Consider the following 13,238-nt stretch of genomic DNA (forward strand, 5'->3'; position numbering starts at 1 on the left):
AACATTTATTTTAGAAATAAACAAGTGCTGGATGTTAGTCTACACAGATTTTTCTCCTGAAAACTGTTTATTTGGGTGAGTAAAGCACTTCTGTTCATTTACAGTAAGCCTAGATTTCCAGATTTCCACTAAGGCTGGGTGCAGCAGCATTAGCATTAGTGGCTAACCGCTTGGGCTAACCGGATGTAAATGCCGCCTGAAAGAGCTACACAGAGGAACCCTGAGGAGTGTTCCGGTAAGCCAGGGCGCTATCAGCTAGCGGTTCATCCCACGTAGTTTGTTTTAACATGTTAAACAATATATTTATATGACAAACAATGTGATATACTTATCTCTGATTGGCAAAGGAGCAGTGCTAGCCGGTGTTAGCAGCAGGCTACAGGCCGATAATACTCACCTCTGAACGGCAGAAGAACTAAAGCTTAGTGCTGTGGTTAGCGACCAATACTAATGCTGCTACAGCAGTGCTAGCTGGGGTTAGTCTGATATACTCACCTCTGAAGGGCGAAAGAGCTAGCGCTTAGCACGGTTAGCGGCTAATGCTAATGCTTCTCCAGCAGTGCTAGATGGGGTTAGTCTGATATACTCGCCTCTTAAGGGTGAAAGAGCCAGCACCTACAGCGGTTAGCGGCTAATGCTAATTCTGCTTCAGCAGTGCTTTCCGGGGTTAGCAGCAGGCTACAGGATTATAATACTCACCTCTGAACACTGAAAAAGCTAGTGCTTAGCGTAGTTAGCCACTAATGCTAATTCTGCTCCAGCAGTGCTAGATGGGGTTAGTCTGATATACTCGCCTCTTAAGGGTGAAAGAGCCAGCACCTACAGCGGTTAGCAGCTAATGCTAATTCTGCTTCAGCAGTGCTTTCCGGGGTTAGCAGCAGGCTACAGGATTATAATACTCACCTCTGAACACTGAAAGAGCTAGTGCTTAGCGTAGTTAGCCACTAATGCTAATTCTGCTCCAGCAGTGCTAGATGGGGTTAGTCTGATATTCTCGCCTCTTAAGGGTGAAAGAGCCAGCACTAATGCTAATTCTGCTCCAGCAGTGCTATCCAGGGTTAGCAGCAGGCTACAGTCCAATAATACTCACCTCTGAGCGGCGAAAGAGCTAGTGCTTAGCGCCGTGGTTAGCAGCTAATGCTAATTCTGCCTCATCAGTGCTATCCAGGATTAGCAGCAGCCTACAGGCTGATAATACTCACCTCTGAGCGGCAAAAGAGCTAGCGCTTAGAGCTGTGGTTAGCGGGTAATGCTAATGCTGCTCCAGCAGTGCTAGCCGGGGTTAGCAGCAGGCTACAGTCCGATGATACTCAACTCTGAATGGCGAAAGAGCTAGCACTTAGCGCTGTGATTAGCAGCTAATGCTAATTCTGCTTCATCAGTGCTAGCCGGGTTTAGCAGCAGGCTACAGGCTGATAATACTCACCTCTGAGCGGCGAAAGAGCTTGCGCTTAGTGCTGTGGTTAGCGGCTAATGCTAATGCTGCTCCAGCAGTGCTACCTGGGGTTAATACTCATCTCTGAACTGCTCCTTTATACCTGACTGGTAGAATTCATACATAAGGAGCACCGGATTATAAGAAACACTGACCATTTTTTGTAAAATTAAAGGATTTTAAGTGTGAAAAATATGGTGAAAATATGCAAAACTGGTGCAACTCGGGTCCAGCTAACAGCCAATCCGAGACCAGTACTCAGAGTGTGCTGTAGGTGTTGGTTCTGAGAGGAATCCCAGTGCGTGGTGTGGAATACCGCATGCCTTCAGAGTGTTTCAGCCTATCAGATTCCTCATGCTGTATTTTTTACTTTCAGTGACGAGACACAGTGTTTTCTTTTTTGTTTTTGCTTGTTTTATATATTTATTTATTTATTGTTTTATTGGGTGTTGAGTTACGAACACTACATTTTACACTATAGATAGTACAAGTCGTGATTTGCATATTTATACCACCAGTTACATTATGTTATACACTATATTACACTGTACAATAAATATAGAGCTCATCTCTAAACAGATACTAGCCTGTGAATAAGTGTGGGTTATATAACACAGCGTACGCTCACTCTTTATTATTATTATAATGCTGTTATTATAGAGTTGCTGGAGGAGCCTGTTTGTGTTTGTTTGTTCAGAGAAAAGCAAAATTTAATGTTTATTCTAATCAGAAGCCATATAGAGAACCAATAGCATTGCAGTTTTTAATGCAGTGTATTATGGTTATTAATTATTATTAATAATTATTAATGGATGTGAAATATCACAGTATTATTCAAATCAGTGCTTTAAATATCAGATCTTTACGTCCTGATATTTGGTGGAAAGATCACTTTGCTCAAACCCAAACACATTTGCTGGCTTTATAAGGTCTAAGCTGGTCTTTGATAGTTGGTTAAAACATAACCTAAAACTGGTAAACTAGCTGAATTAATCCAATGACTGTATAAAAGCTGGATAAAAACATGGATGCTGTGGTACTATTCCATATCGTTCTATAGAAATAAAGCCAAAATGATCCCCTCAAGATGCTAAATCAGACTCATCTACTCATCATTATGTTTTTAGGTAGCCACGCCCACTTATGAAGCATTTGTCTCAGTCTGCCTTCATTGAGTTTCATTTAATTTAGTTTAACTTCCAATAAGTGTAATTAACCATCAATAAAAGTGCAGTTCATGTATTTTATTACCAGAATAAATGAACTGTCTCTCTCTCTCGCTCTCTTTCTTTTGCTCATGCCCTCTGTCTGTCTCTCTCGCTTTCTCTCTTTTGCTCATGCCGTCTGTCTTCGTCTCTCCACCGCTTGCTCTCTCTTTTCATTCGCCATCTGTCTGTCTGTCTCTCTCTCTCTCTCTCTCACTCTCTCTCGTTTGCACCATCTGTCTGTCTGTCTCTCTCTTGCTCTCTCTCTCGCTCTCTTCCGCACCCTCTTTCGCTCATGTTGTCTGTCTGTCTCTCTTTTTCTGCCTCTCTCTCTCTCTCTCTTTCGGTCGCGCCATCTGTCTCTCTCTCTCTCGCTCTCTCTCCATTTCTCTCCCTCTCTTTCACTCTCTTTCTGTCTCTCTCGCTCTCTCTCTTTCACTCACGCCGTCTGTCTGTCCCTTTCTCTCTCGTTCTCTCTTTTGTTTGCACCGTCTGTCTCTCTCTCTCTCTCTATCTCTCTCTCTCTTCTTGGTTTCGCACCGTCTGTCTGTCTCTCTCTCTCTTTCTGTCTCTCTCTCTCTCTTCTTGGTTTCGCACCGTCTGTCTGTCTCTCTCTCTCTTTCTGTCTCTCTTTCTCTCTCTTCTTGGTTTCGCATCGTCTGTCTGTCTCTCTCTCTCTTTCTGTCTCTCTCTCTTGCTTACACAAACATCAATCAGACTTATTAAAATAAAAACTGGGAAGAACGTCGTACAGAATGAACGAAATAACGTATATATATATATATATATATATATATATATATATATATATATATATATATCAGATGGAAATCAGATGGAAAAATGGGCGTGGCCATTTTGCCATTGAAACATATGGGGTTGGGCGGAGCCACACGTAATACTGCAACCAGCCAGCAGAGGCGCTGTTGTACTGTTCATGCGTTATACAGTCAATGGGTTAAACAGTTTAGCTGCTTAGTAATCCTCAAAATCAAGTTTTAGCAACATTCCAGATCAGAACGCTCTGATGTCATAATGATGAATGATGATGTCATTAATGCCTGTTTGTGCCAACTGCATGATTGGTGGTTAGAAAAGTCATGTGATGCAAAGGAAGTCTGTATTTCATATGTTATTTGCAGTTTGCAATATGTGATATATTATTTAATGTGTGTATATATATATATATATATATATATATATATTTACACACAGTATATATAGTATATACGTTCAGCACCAGTGCTATTATTAATAATAATCATTTTCTGTTAAATGTTTTTTGCTAGAGAGCTAGCTAAACAAAATCTTTAAGATATTATATGTTTGTTTAACAACATGCCAAGTATGACAGTGTTCATGAGTATTAATGAATGTGCTCACTCACTAATTATTTTTATATATATAATACGAGTGATTCTTCAATTAGGGAACCTTTTTGTCTCTGAGTTATTAATTCATGTAGGTTGTACTGTTTCTCCATCAGCAGCCAGAGTCTGAGAGAGAGAGAAAGAGAAAGAGAGTACAGTAGCTCATGCTGTTTCTCCATCAGCAGCCAGAGTCTGAGAGAGAGAGAGAGAGAGAAAGAGAGTACAGTAGCTCATGCTGTTTCTCCATCAGCAGCCGGAGTCTGAGAGAGAGAGTACGGAAGGTCATGCTATCATAGCCGCTCAACATCTGTCTTGTAGTCCTTCTGGGTTCTAATCTGTAGTCTTTATATTTTGAATGCATTGCCAATATTTACTAGTGTTTTACTCCATTTTGCTCATTGAACTTTTTAAAAGGATGGCAAGGCCTTGTGTTGTGTTCCATACCTGGCAACCGGGTGTGTGGAAATAGGACTAGGCAATGGGCGTAACAGATTCGACAGATTTAACTCTGTTGTTAAGAGACGCTAGAGGCTAAACTTAGCATTTTTCCTTAATATCTGATCAAACATCGGCATCATTTTCTAAATTACAACAGAAAATTATATATTTTTTGTTTTTATGATTAATTTTCATAACTTAAAATCAGTTAAATAAGATAAAAAGAGCCCCTGATTGAAGAATCCCTCTTTTTCTGATTCAGTATGTGTTTAACACAGGGCAGCGTTATGCTAAAGGTGCTGAAATAGTGCAGTAAATACCGACTGTGTGACTGTGAGTAGACTCAGCATGGTTCAGTGGGTGGTTCATATGGTCTCAGTGGTGGTTAATGTGGTTTTAAATGGGTGATGAAACGTGACGACGCCTTTCTCTGATATACTGCAACAACTACACTGTGGCCGAGCAATATAGCAACCCTGCCGCGTCTTACAGCCAGCGCTAGAACTGCATTCCTCATCGCTTCCAATCGATCGATGTACAGAACTGAATATATTATTGATTTTTATTGATTTATTTAATTTAATGTTTGTGAAATGTCAATAAAACTGTTCTAATTCCTACTGATACACTGGTTTTATTTCACTATAAAATGGAAATGAAATAAAGGGTTCTTTCTCCTTTTTGTCCAACAGGTAGTGCTGTTGAGCCCAAACAATATGTAAATTAACTACATTGACAGACGTGATGGAATACCTGTTCATTCACAGTTTCTTGATTGGATTCAGATTAATACAAGATAAGTGATAGAGAGGCCAGCATGTTGTATTATATATTATATATATATATATATATATATATATATATATATATATATATATATATATATATATATATATATATATGATGAGTCCAGTACATTTTCTGAAACAATATTTTCAACCATGACTGTATAATACAGATATTTAGAAAAAACAAAATCGTATTATTTATTATTTAATATTTAATATTTATAAATATTAATAATAAATAAAATGATAAAATAATTGTTATCATTAAATGAACACCTATAAATCATTTTTTATATAAGCCATTCCACTAAATGGGAGCCATTTGCTTGTTGTAACTCTAAAATTAAATCTAAATTAAACTTACATGTTTAATCTTTTTTCAACTGTGAATCTAATAACACTTATATTTATCTATTCTCAGGCAGCTTTACTTCATTTTTAACAAGGTTTCTAAAACTAATTTAAAAGCATGTTTAAAAGCAAGTCCACTAATTCCTTTAAGTTTCTCTCATGAAAGTCTTTATTTTAAAGAAATTGTTGACTTCATTTTCAAACAACTGATATTTATGACAAAACACACTCTTGTCACTGGAACTCACTCCTGTCACTGGAACTCACTCCTGTTACTGGCACTCACTCCTGTTACTGGCACTAAATCCTGTTACTGGAACTCGCTCCTGTCACTGGAACTCACTCCTGTCACTGGAACTCGCTCCTGTCACTGGAACTCACTCCTGTCACTGGAACTCGCTCCTGTTACTGGAACTCGCTCCTGTTACTGGAACTCGCTACTGTTACTGGAACTCGCTCCTCTAACTGGAACTCGCTCCTGTCACTGGAACTCGCTCCTGTTACTGGAACTCGCTACTGTTACTGGAACTCGCTCCTCTAACTGGAACTCACTCCTGTTACTGGAACTCACTCCTGTTACTGGCACTAAATCCTGTTACTGGAACTCGCTCCTGTCACTGGAACTCACTCCTGTCACTGGAACTCGCTCCTGTTACTGGAACTCACTCCTGTTACTGGAACTCACTCCTCTAACTGGAACTCGCTCCTGTCACTGGAACTCGCTCCTGTCACTGGAACTCGCTCCTGTTACTGGAACTCGCTACTGTTACTGGAACTCGCTCCTCTAACTGGAACTCACTCCTGTTACTGGAACTCACTCCTGTTACTGGCACTAAATCCTGTTACTGGAACTCGCTCCTGTCACTGGAACTCACTCCTGTCACTGGAACTCGCTCCTGTTACTGGAACTCACTCCTGTTACTGGAACTCACTCCTGTTACTGGCACTAAATCCTGTTACTGGAACTCGCTCCTGTCACTGGAACTCGCTCCTGTCACTGGAACTCGCTCCTGTCACTGGAACTCACTCCTGTTACTGGAACTCACTCCTGTTACTGGCACTAAATCCTGTCACTGGAACTCGCTCCTGTTACTGGAACTCACTCCTGTCACTGGAACTCACTCCTGTTACTGGAACTCGCTCCTGTTACTGGAACTCACTCCTGTTACTGGAACTTGCTCCTGTTACTGGAACTCGCTCCTGTTACTGGAACTCGCTCCTGTTACTGGAACTCGCTCCTGTCACTGGAAGTCACTCCTGTCACTGGAACTCACTCCTGTTACTGGAACTCACTCCTGTTACTGGCACTAAATCCTGTTACTGGAGCTCACTCCTGTTACTGGCACTAAATCCTGTTACTGGAACTCGCTCCTGATACTGGAACTCACTCCTGTTACTGGAACTCGCTCCTGTCACTGGAACTCACTCCTGTCACTGGAACTCACTCCTGTCACTGGAACTCACTCCTGTTACTGGAACTCACTCCTGTTACTGGCACTAAATCCTGTTACTGGAACTCCCTCCTGTTACTGGAACTCACTCCTCTTACTGGAACTCACTCCTGTTACTGGAACTCCCTCCTGTTACTGGAACTCGCTCCTGTCACTGGAACTTGCTCCTGTTACTGGAACTCGCTCCTGTCACTGGAACTCACTCCTGTTACTGGAACTCGCTCCTGTTACTGGAACTCGCTCCTGTTACTGGAACTAAATCCTGTTACTGGAACTTGCTCCTTTCACTGGAACTCGCTCCTGTTACTGGAACTCGCTCCTGTTACTGAGTTACTGGAACTCACTCCTGTCACTGGAACTCACTCCTGTTACTGGCACTAAATCCTGTTACTGGAACTCGCTCCTGTCACTGGAACTCGCTCCTGTCACTGGAACTCACTCCTGTTACTGGAACTCACTCCTGTTACTGGAACTCACTCCTGTTACTGGCACTAAATCCTGTTACTGCAGCTCACTCCTGTTACTGGCACTAAATCCTGTTACTGGAACTTGCTCCTGTTACTGGAACTCGCTCCTGTTACTGGAACTCGCTCTTGTCACTGGAACTCGCTCCTGTTACTGGAACTCGCTCCTGTCACTGGAACTCACTCCTGTTACTGGAACTCACTCCTGTTACTGGCACTAAATCCTGTCTCTGGAACTCGCTCCTGTTACTGGAACTCGCTCCTGTCACTGGAACTCACTCCTGTCACTGGAACTCACTCCTGTTACTGGAACTCACTCCTGTTACTGGCACTAAATCCTGTTACTGGAGCTCACTCCTGTTACTGGCACTAAATCCTGTCACTGGAACTCATTCCTGTTAGTGGAACTCGCTCCTGTTACTGGAACTCGCTCCTGTCACTGGAACTCGCTCCTGTTACTGGAACTCGCTCCTGTTACTGGAACTCGCTCCTGTTACTGGAACTTGTTCCTGTCACTGGAACTCGCTCCTGTTACTGGAACACACTCCTGTCACTGGAACTCACTCCTGTTACTGGCACTAAATCCTGTTACTGGAACTCGCTCCTGTCACTGGAACTCTCTCCTGTTACTGGAACTAGCTCCTGTCACTGGAACTCACTCCTGTTACTGGAACTCACTCCTGTTACTGGCACTAAATCCTGTCTCTGGAACTCGCTCCTGTTACTAGAACTCACTCCTGTCACTGGAACTCACTCCTGTTACTGGAACTCGCTCCTGTTACTGGAACTCACTCCTGTTACTGGAACTCGCTCCTGTTACTGGAACTCGCTCCTGTTACTGGAACTCACTCCTGTCACTGGAACTGACTCCTGTTACTGGAACTCGCTCCTGTTACTGGAACTCACTCCTGTTACTGGCACTAAATCCTGTCTCTGGAACTCGCTCCTGTTACTGGAACTCACTCCTGTCACTGGAACTCACTCCTGTTACTGGAACTCGCTCCTGTTACTGGAACTCGCTCCTGTCACTGGAACTCGCTCATGTTACTGGAACCTGCTCCTGTTACTGGAACTCACTCCTGTTACTGGAACTCACTCATGTTACTGGAACTCACTCCTGTCACTGGAACTCGCTCCTGTTACTGGAACTCGCTCCTGTTACTGGAACTCACTCCTGTTACTGGAACTCGCTTCTGTTACTGGAACTCACTCCTGTCACTGGAACTCACTCCTGTCACTGGAACTCGCTCCTGTTACTGGAACTTGCTCCTGTTACTGGAACTCACTCCTGTCACTGGAACTCACTCCTGTCACTGGAACTCGCTCCTGTTACTGGAACTCGCTCCTATCACTGGAACTCGCTCCTGTTACTGGAACCTGCTCCTGTTACTGGAACTCACTCCTGTTACTGGAACTCACTCCTGTTACTGGAACTCGCTCCTGTTACTGGAACTTGCTCCTGTTACTGGAACTCACTCCTGTCACTGGAACTCACTCCTGTCACTGGAACTCACTCCTGTTACTGGAACTCACTCCTGTCACTGGAACTCACTCCTGTCACTGGAACTCGCTCCTGTTACTGGAACTCGCTCCTATCACTGGAACTCGCTCCTGTTACTGGAACCTGCTCCTGTTACTGGAACTCACTCCTGTTACTGGAACTCACTCCTGTTACTGGAACTCACTCCTGTCACTGGAACTCGCTCCTGTTACTGGAAATCGCTCCTGTTACTGGAACTCACTCCTGTTACTGGAACTCGCTCCTGTTACTGGAACTCACTCCTGTTACTGGAACTCACTCCTGTCACTGGAACTCACTCCTGTCACTGGAAATCGCTCCTGTTACTGGAACTCACTCCTGTTACTGGAACTCGCTCCTGTTACTGGAAATCGCTCCTGTTACTGGAACTCACTCCTGTTACTGGAACTCGCTCCTGTTACTGGAACTCACTCCTGTTACTGCAACTCGCTCCTGTCACTGGCACTCACTCCTGTTACTGGAACTCACTCCTGTTACTGGAACTCGCTCCTGTTACTGGAACTCACTCCTGTTACTGGCACTAAATCCTGTCTCTGGAACTCGCTCCTGTTACTGGAACTCACTCCTGTCACTGGAACTCACTCCTGTTACTGGAACTCGCTCCTGTTACTGGAACTCGCTCCTGTCACTGGAACTCGCTCATGTTACTGGAACCTGCTCCTGTTACTGGAACTCACTCCTGTTACTGGAACTCACTCATGTTACTGGAACTCACTCCTGTCACTGGAACTCGCTCCTGTTACTGGAACTCGCTCCTGTTACTGGAACTCACTCCTGTTACTGGAACTCGCTTCTGTTACTGGAACTCACTCCTGTCACTGGAACTCACTCCTGTCACTGGAACTCGCTCCTGTTACTGGAACTTGCTCCTGTTACTGGAACTCACTCCTGTCACTGGAACTCACTCCTGTCACTGGAACTCGCTCCTGTTACTGGAACTCGCTCCTATCACTGGAACTCGCTCCTGTTACTGGAACCTGCTCCTGTTACTGGAACTCACTCCTGTTACTGGAACTCACTCCTGTTACTGGAACTCGCTCCTGTTACTGGAACTTGCTCCTGTTACTGGAACTCACTCCTGTCACTGGAACTCACTCCTGTCACTGGAACTCACTCCTGTTACTGGAACTCACTCCTGTCACTGGAACTCACTCCTGTCACTGGAACTCGCTCCTGTTACTGGAACTCGCTCCTATCACTGGAACTCGCTCCTGTTACTGGAACCTGCTCCTGTTACTGGAACTCACTCCTGTTACTGGAACTCACTCCTGTTACTGGAACTCACTCCTGTCACTGGAACTCGCTCCTGTTACTGGAAATCGCTCCTGTTACTGGAACTCACTCCTGTTACTGGAACTCGCTCCTGTTACTGGAACTCACTCCTGTTACTGGAACTCACTCCTGTCACTGGAACTCACTCCTGTCACTGGAAATCGCTCCTGTTACTGGAACTCACTCCTGTTACTGGAACTCGCTCCTGTTACTGGAAATCGCTCCTGTTACTGGAACTCACTCCTGTTACTGGAACTCGCTCCTGTTACTGGAACTCACTCCTGTTACTGCAACTCGCTCCTGTCACTGGCACTCACTCCTGTTACTGGAACTCACTCCTGTTACTTTTTATGTTTTTACTAACAGGACTGAAAGTAACAGGAATTAGTTTTTTAGCATAGAATTATCAAAAACATGAAAAATAGCTAAATGGCGGCTATGCTAATAGCACAAGGACACTGAGCACATTCTAGTGATTTTCCTTATATTTCTATTTTAAAAATAAACCAATAAGATGTAAGAATGAATGTAGGTAACAGGACTGAGTGTTGAGATTGAGCTCCTCAGTCATCGTTACAGTAAGATCAAATATACAGAAAAACTAATGAGGGAACTTTGGGAATTTTGTTCTTATGATCTTCAGAAGAACCAGCTGATGATGTCTTTTCCTGTTGTAGATGTGACTTCCTGTTGTAGAATGTATCAGATGTTTCAGATGTTACGGTAACAGAACTGAGTGAAACCCAGAAACACAACTAAACTAAAATGTGTATGTAACTTAAATATGATGGATGTATTATGAACAAAATATTTGGAGTCACACAACAATGCAAATAAATGACATCTCTGAATGATTTTAATAATTATATTTCATGGTAAAGTTTATAGTTAGAGAGTGGGGGACAGATAAATGCTAGTAGTTTTTTATTAATATTTTTAATCACATATCTTACTTTTGCAATTAGGTAAGCGTACAAGACACTATGATTAATAATAAAATGTATTTTAAAGTTATTTTGTGTGCACATTCATACATGTAATTTCATTGAGACAGAAATGACACCCATTCGGTGGAATGGCCCGTTTCTCCGTTTCTCTGCTTATAATTCCTGTACTGCTCGCTAGAGGGCGCCACTGCAGCGTTTGGCTGTAATACAGTCTGAACAGTCCTGTATGAAGAAGATGCTGCTGGTCTGTTGGAATCTATGAATCTATGAGTCGACTCCCATTATGATTCCATGGAAAAGAATGGATTCTAAGAGTCGATTCCACAGTATTTTATATATCTAACTAAAATATTAACCGTATCCATGAAATGCAACACAGTATTTATACATAATACACAGAATCAAAGAATCGACTCTTTGATGTTTCTTAAACTACAGTTCATAAATCCCTGAGACTTTCCAGCAGGAAAGAATCGGAGAATCGACTCTTTAATGCTTCTTAAACTGCAGTTCATTTACCACTCAGATACAATGGTTAATAAAAAATAAATCAAAGAATCGACTCTCATATTTCTTTTTAATGACAGTTAGATTATTGATGTATAAAAAATGTTAACAAACCACCCAAATAAGAAAGAATCAGAGAACCGATTCTTTTATTCTTAGTAAAAGAGTTAGCTAGAGTTACACGTTATTTTGTTTTACTCTGTAAAAGACAACAAAAGACACTGAGATTATTTTTACATAGCATTACAGTCCATAAACCACTCAACTAGACTACAAAATAAGAAAGAATCAGAGAATCGACTCTTTTATTCTTCTTAAACTACAGTTAATTAACCACTCTGTTCGATTCGCAAATAAAAAAGAATCAGAGAATCGACCGTTTTATATTTCTTCAACCAGTGTATAATTGTATTATTGGTTATACGCTGTTAAACGCGTTTAATGATTAATTAGTCAGATTATTGATGTATACAAAATGTTACACACATAAACCACCCAAATAAGAAAGAATCAGAGAACCGATTCTTTTATTCTCAGTAAAAGAGTTAGTTAATGTTAAACATTTTATTTAGTTTTACTCTGTAAAACAACGATAGACAATGAGATTACTATTTTTTTTTTACAATATTACAGTCCATAAACCACTCGACTAGACTCCCAGATAAGAAAGAATCAGAGAATCGACTCTTTCATTCTTCTTAAACTACAGTTCATTAACACTTAACTAGACTCCCAAATAAGAAAGAATCGGAGAATCGACTCTTTAAGCTTCTACTACCACAGTTCATGAACCACTTAGACTCCGAAAAAAGAAAGAATTAGAGAATTCTTTTTTAGTCATTGAGGTGGGTATGTTCAGAAATAGGAAAAATAGGAAGTAGGAAAGAAATTAAGAATCCACTCTTTTAGATAGATAGATAGATAGATAGATAGATAGATAGATAGATAGATAGATAGATAGATAGATAGATAGAAAAGACAATGATATTACACTCATAAATTACTTTCAGTTAGACCCACAAATAAGAAAGAATCGGAGAATCGACTCTTTTAAGCTTCTACAACCACAGTTCATAAACCACTTAGTTGGAGTCCCAAATAAGAAAGAATTAGAGAATCGACTCATTTTTTTATTCATTGAGATGTGTATGTTTGTGTTACACATTTTTCATTTTATTTTGTTTTACACTTTAAAAGACATCAAATGACAGTCAGATTATTATTTTTACATAATGTTACACTTCATAAACCACTTAGTTGGACTCCCAAATAAGAAAGAATCGGAGAATCGACTCTTTTTTATTCATTGAGGTGGGTATGTTTTTCATTTTATTTTGTTCAGTTCATGAACCACTTAGTTAGACTCACAAACAAGAAATAATAGTCGAATTGATTCTTTTATTCGTTTCCAGCTCTTGTTAAATTCTCATTTGTTTTGTTGTACAAAACAAATACAACAAAAGACAGTAA

The sequence above is a fragment of the Astyanax mexicanus genome, chromosome 1 (genome assembly GCF_023375975.1).
Source record: "Astyanax mexicanus isolate ESR-SI-001 chromosome 1, AstMex3_surface, whole genome shotgun sequence".
In the NCBI taxonomy this organism is placed as follows: Eukaryota; Metazoa; Chordata; class Actinopteri; order Characiformes; family Acestrorhamphidae; genus Astyanax; species Astyanax mexicanus.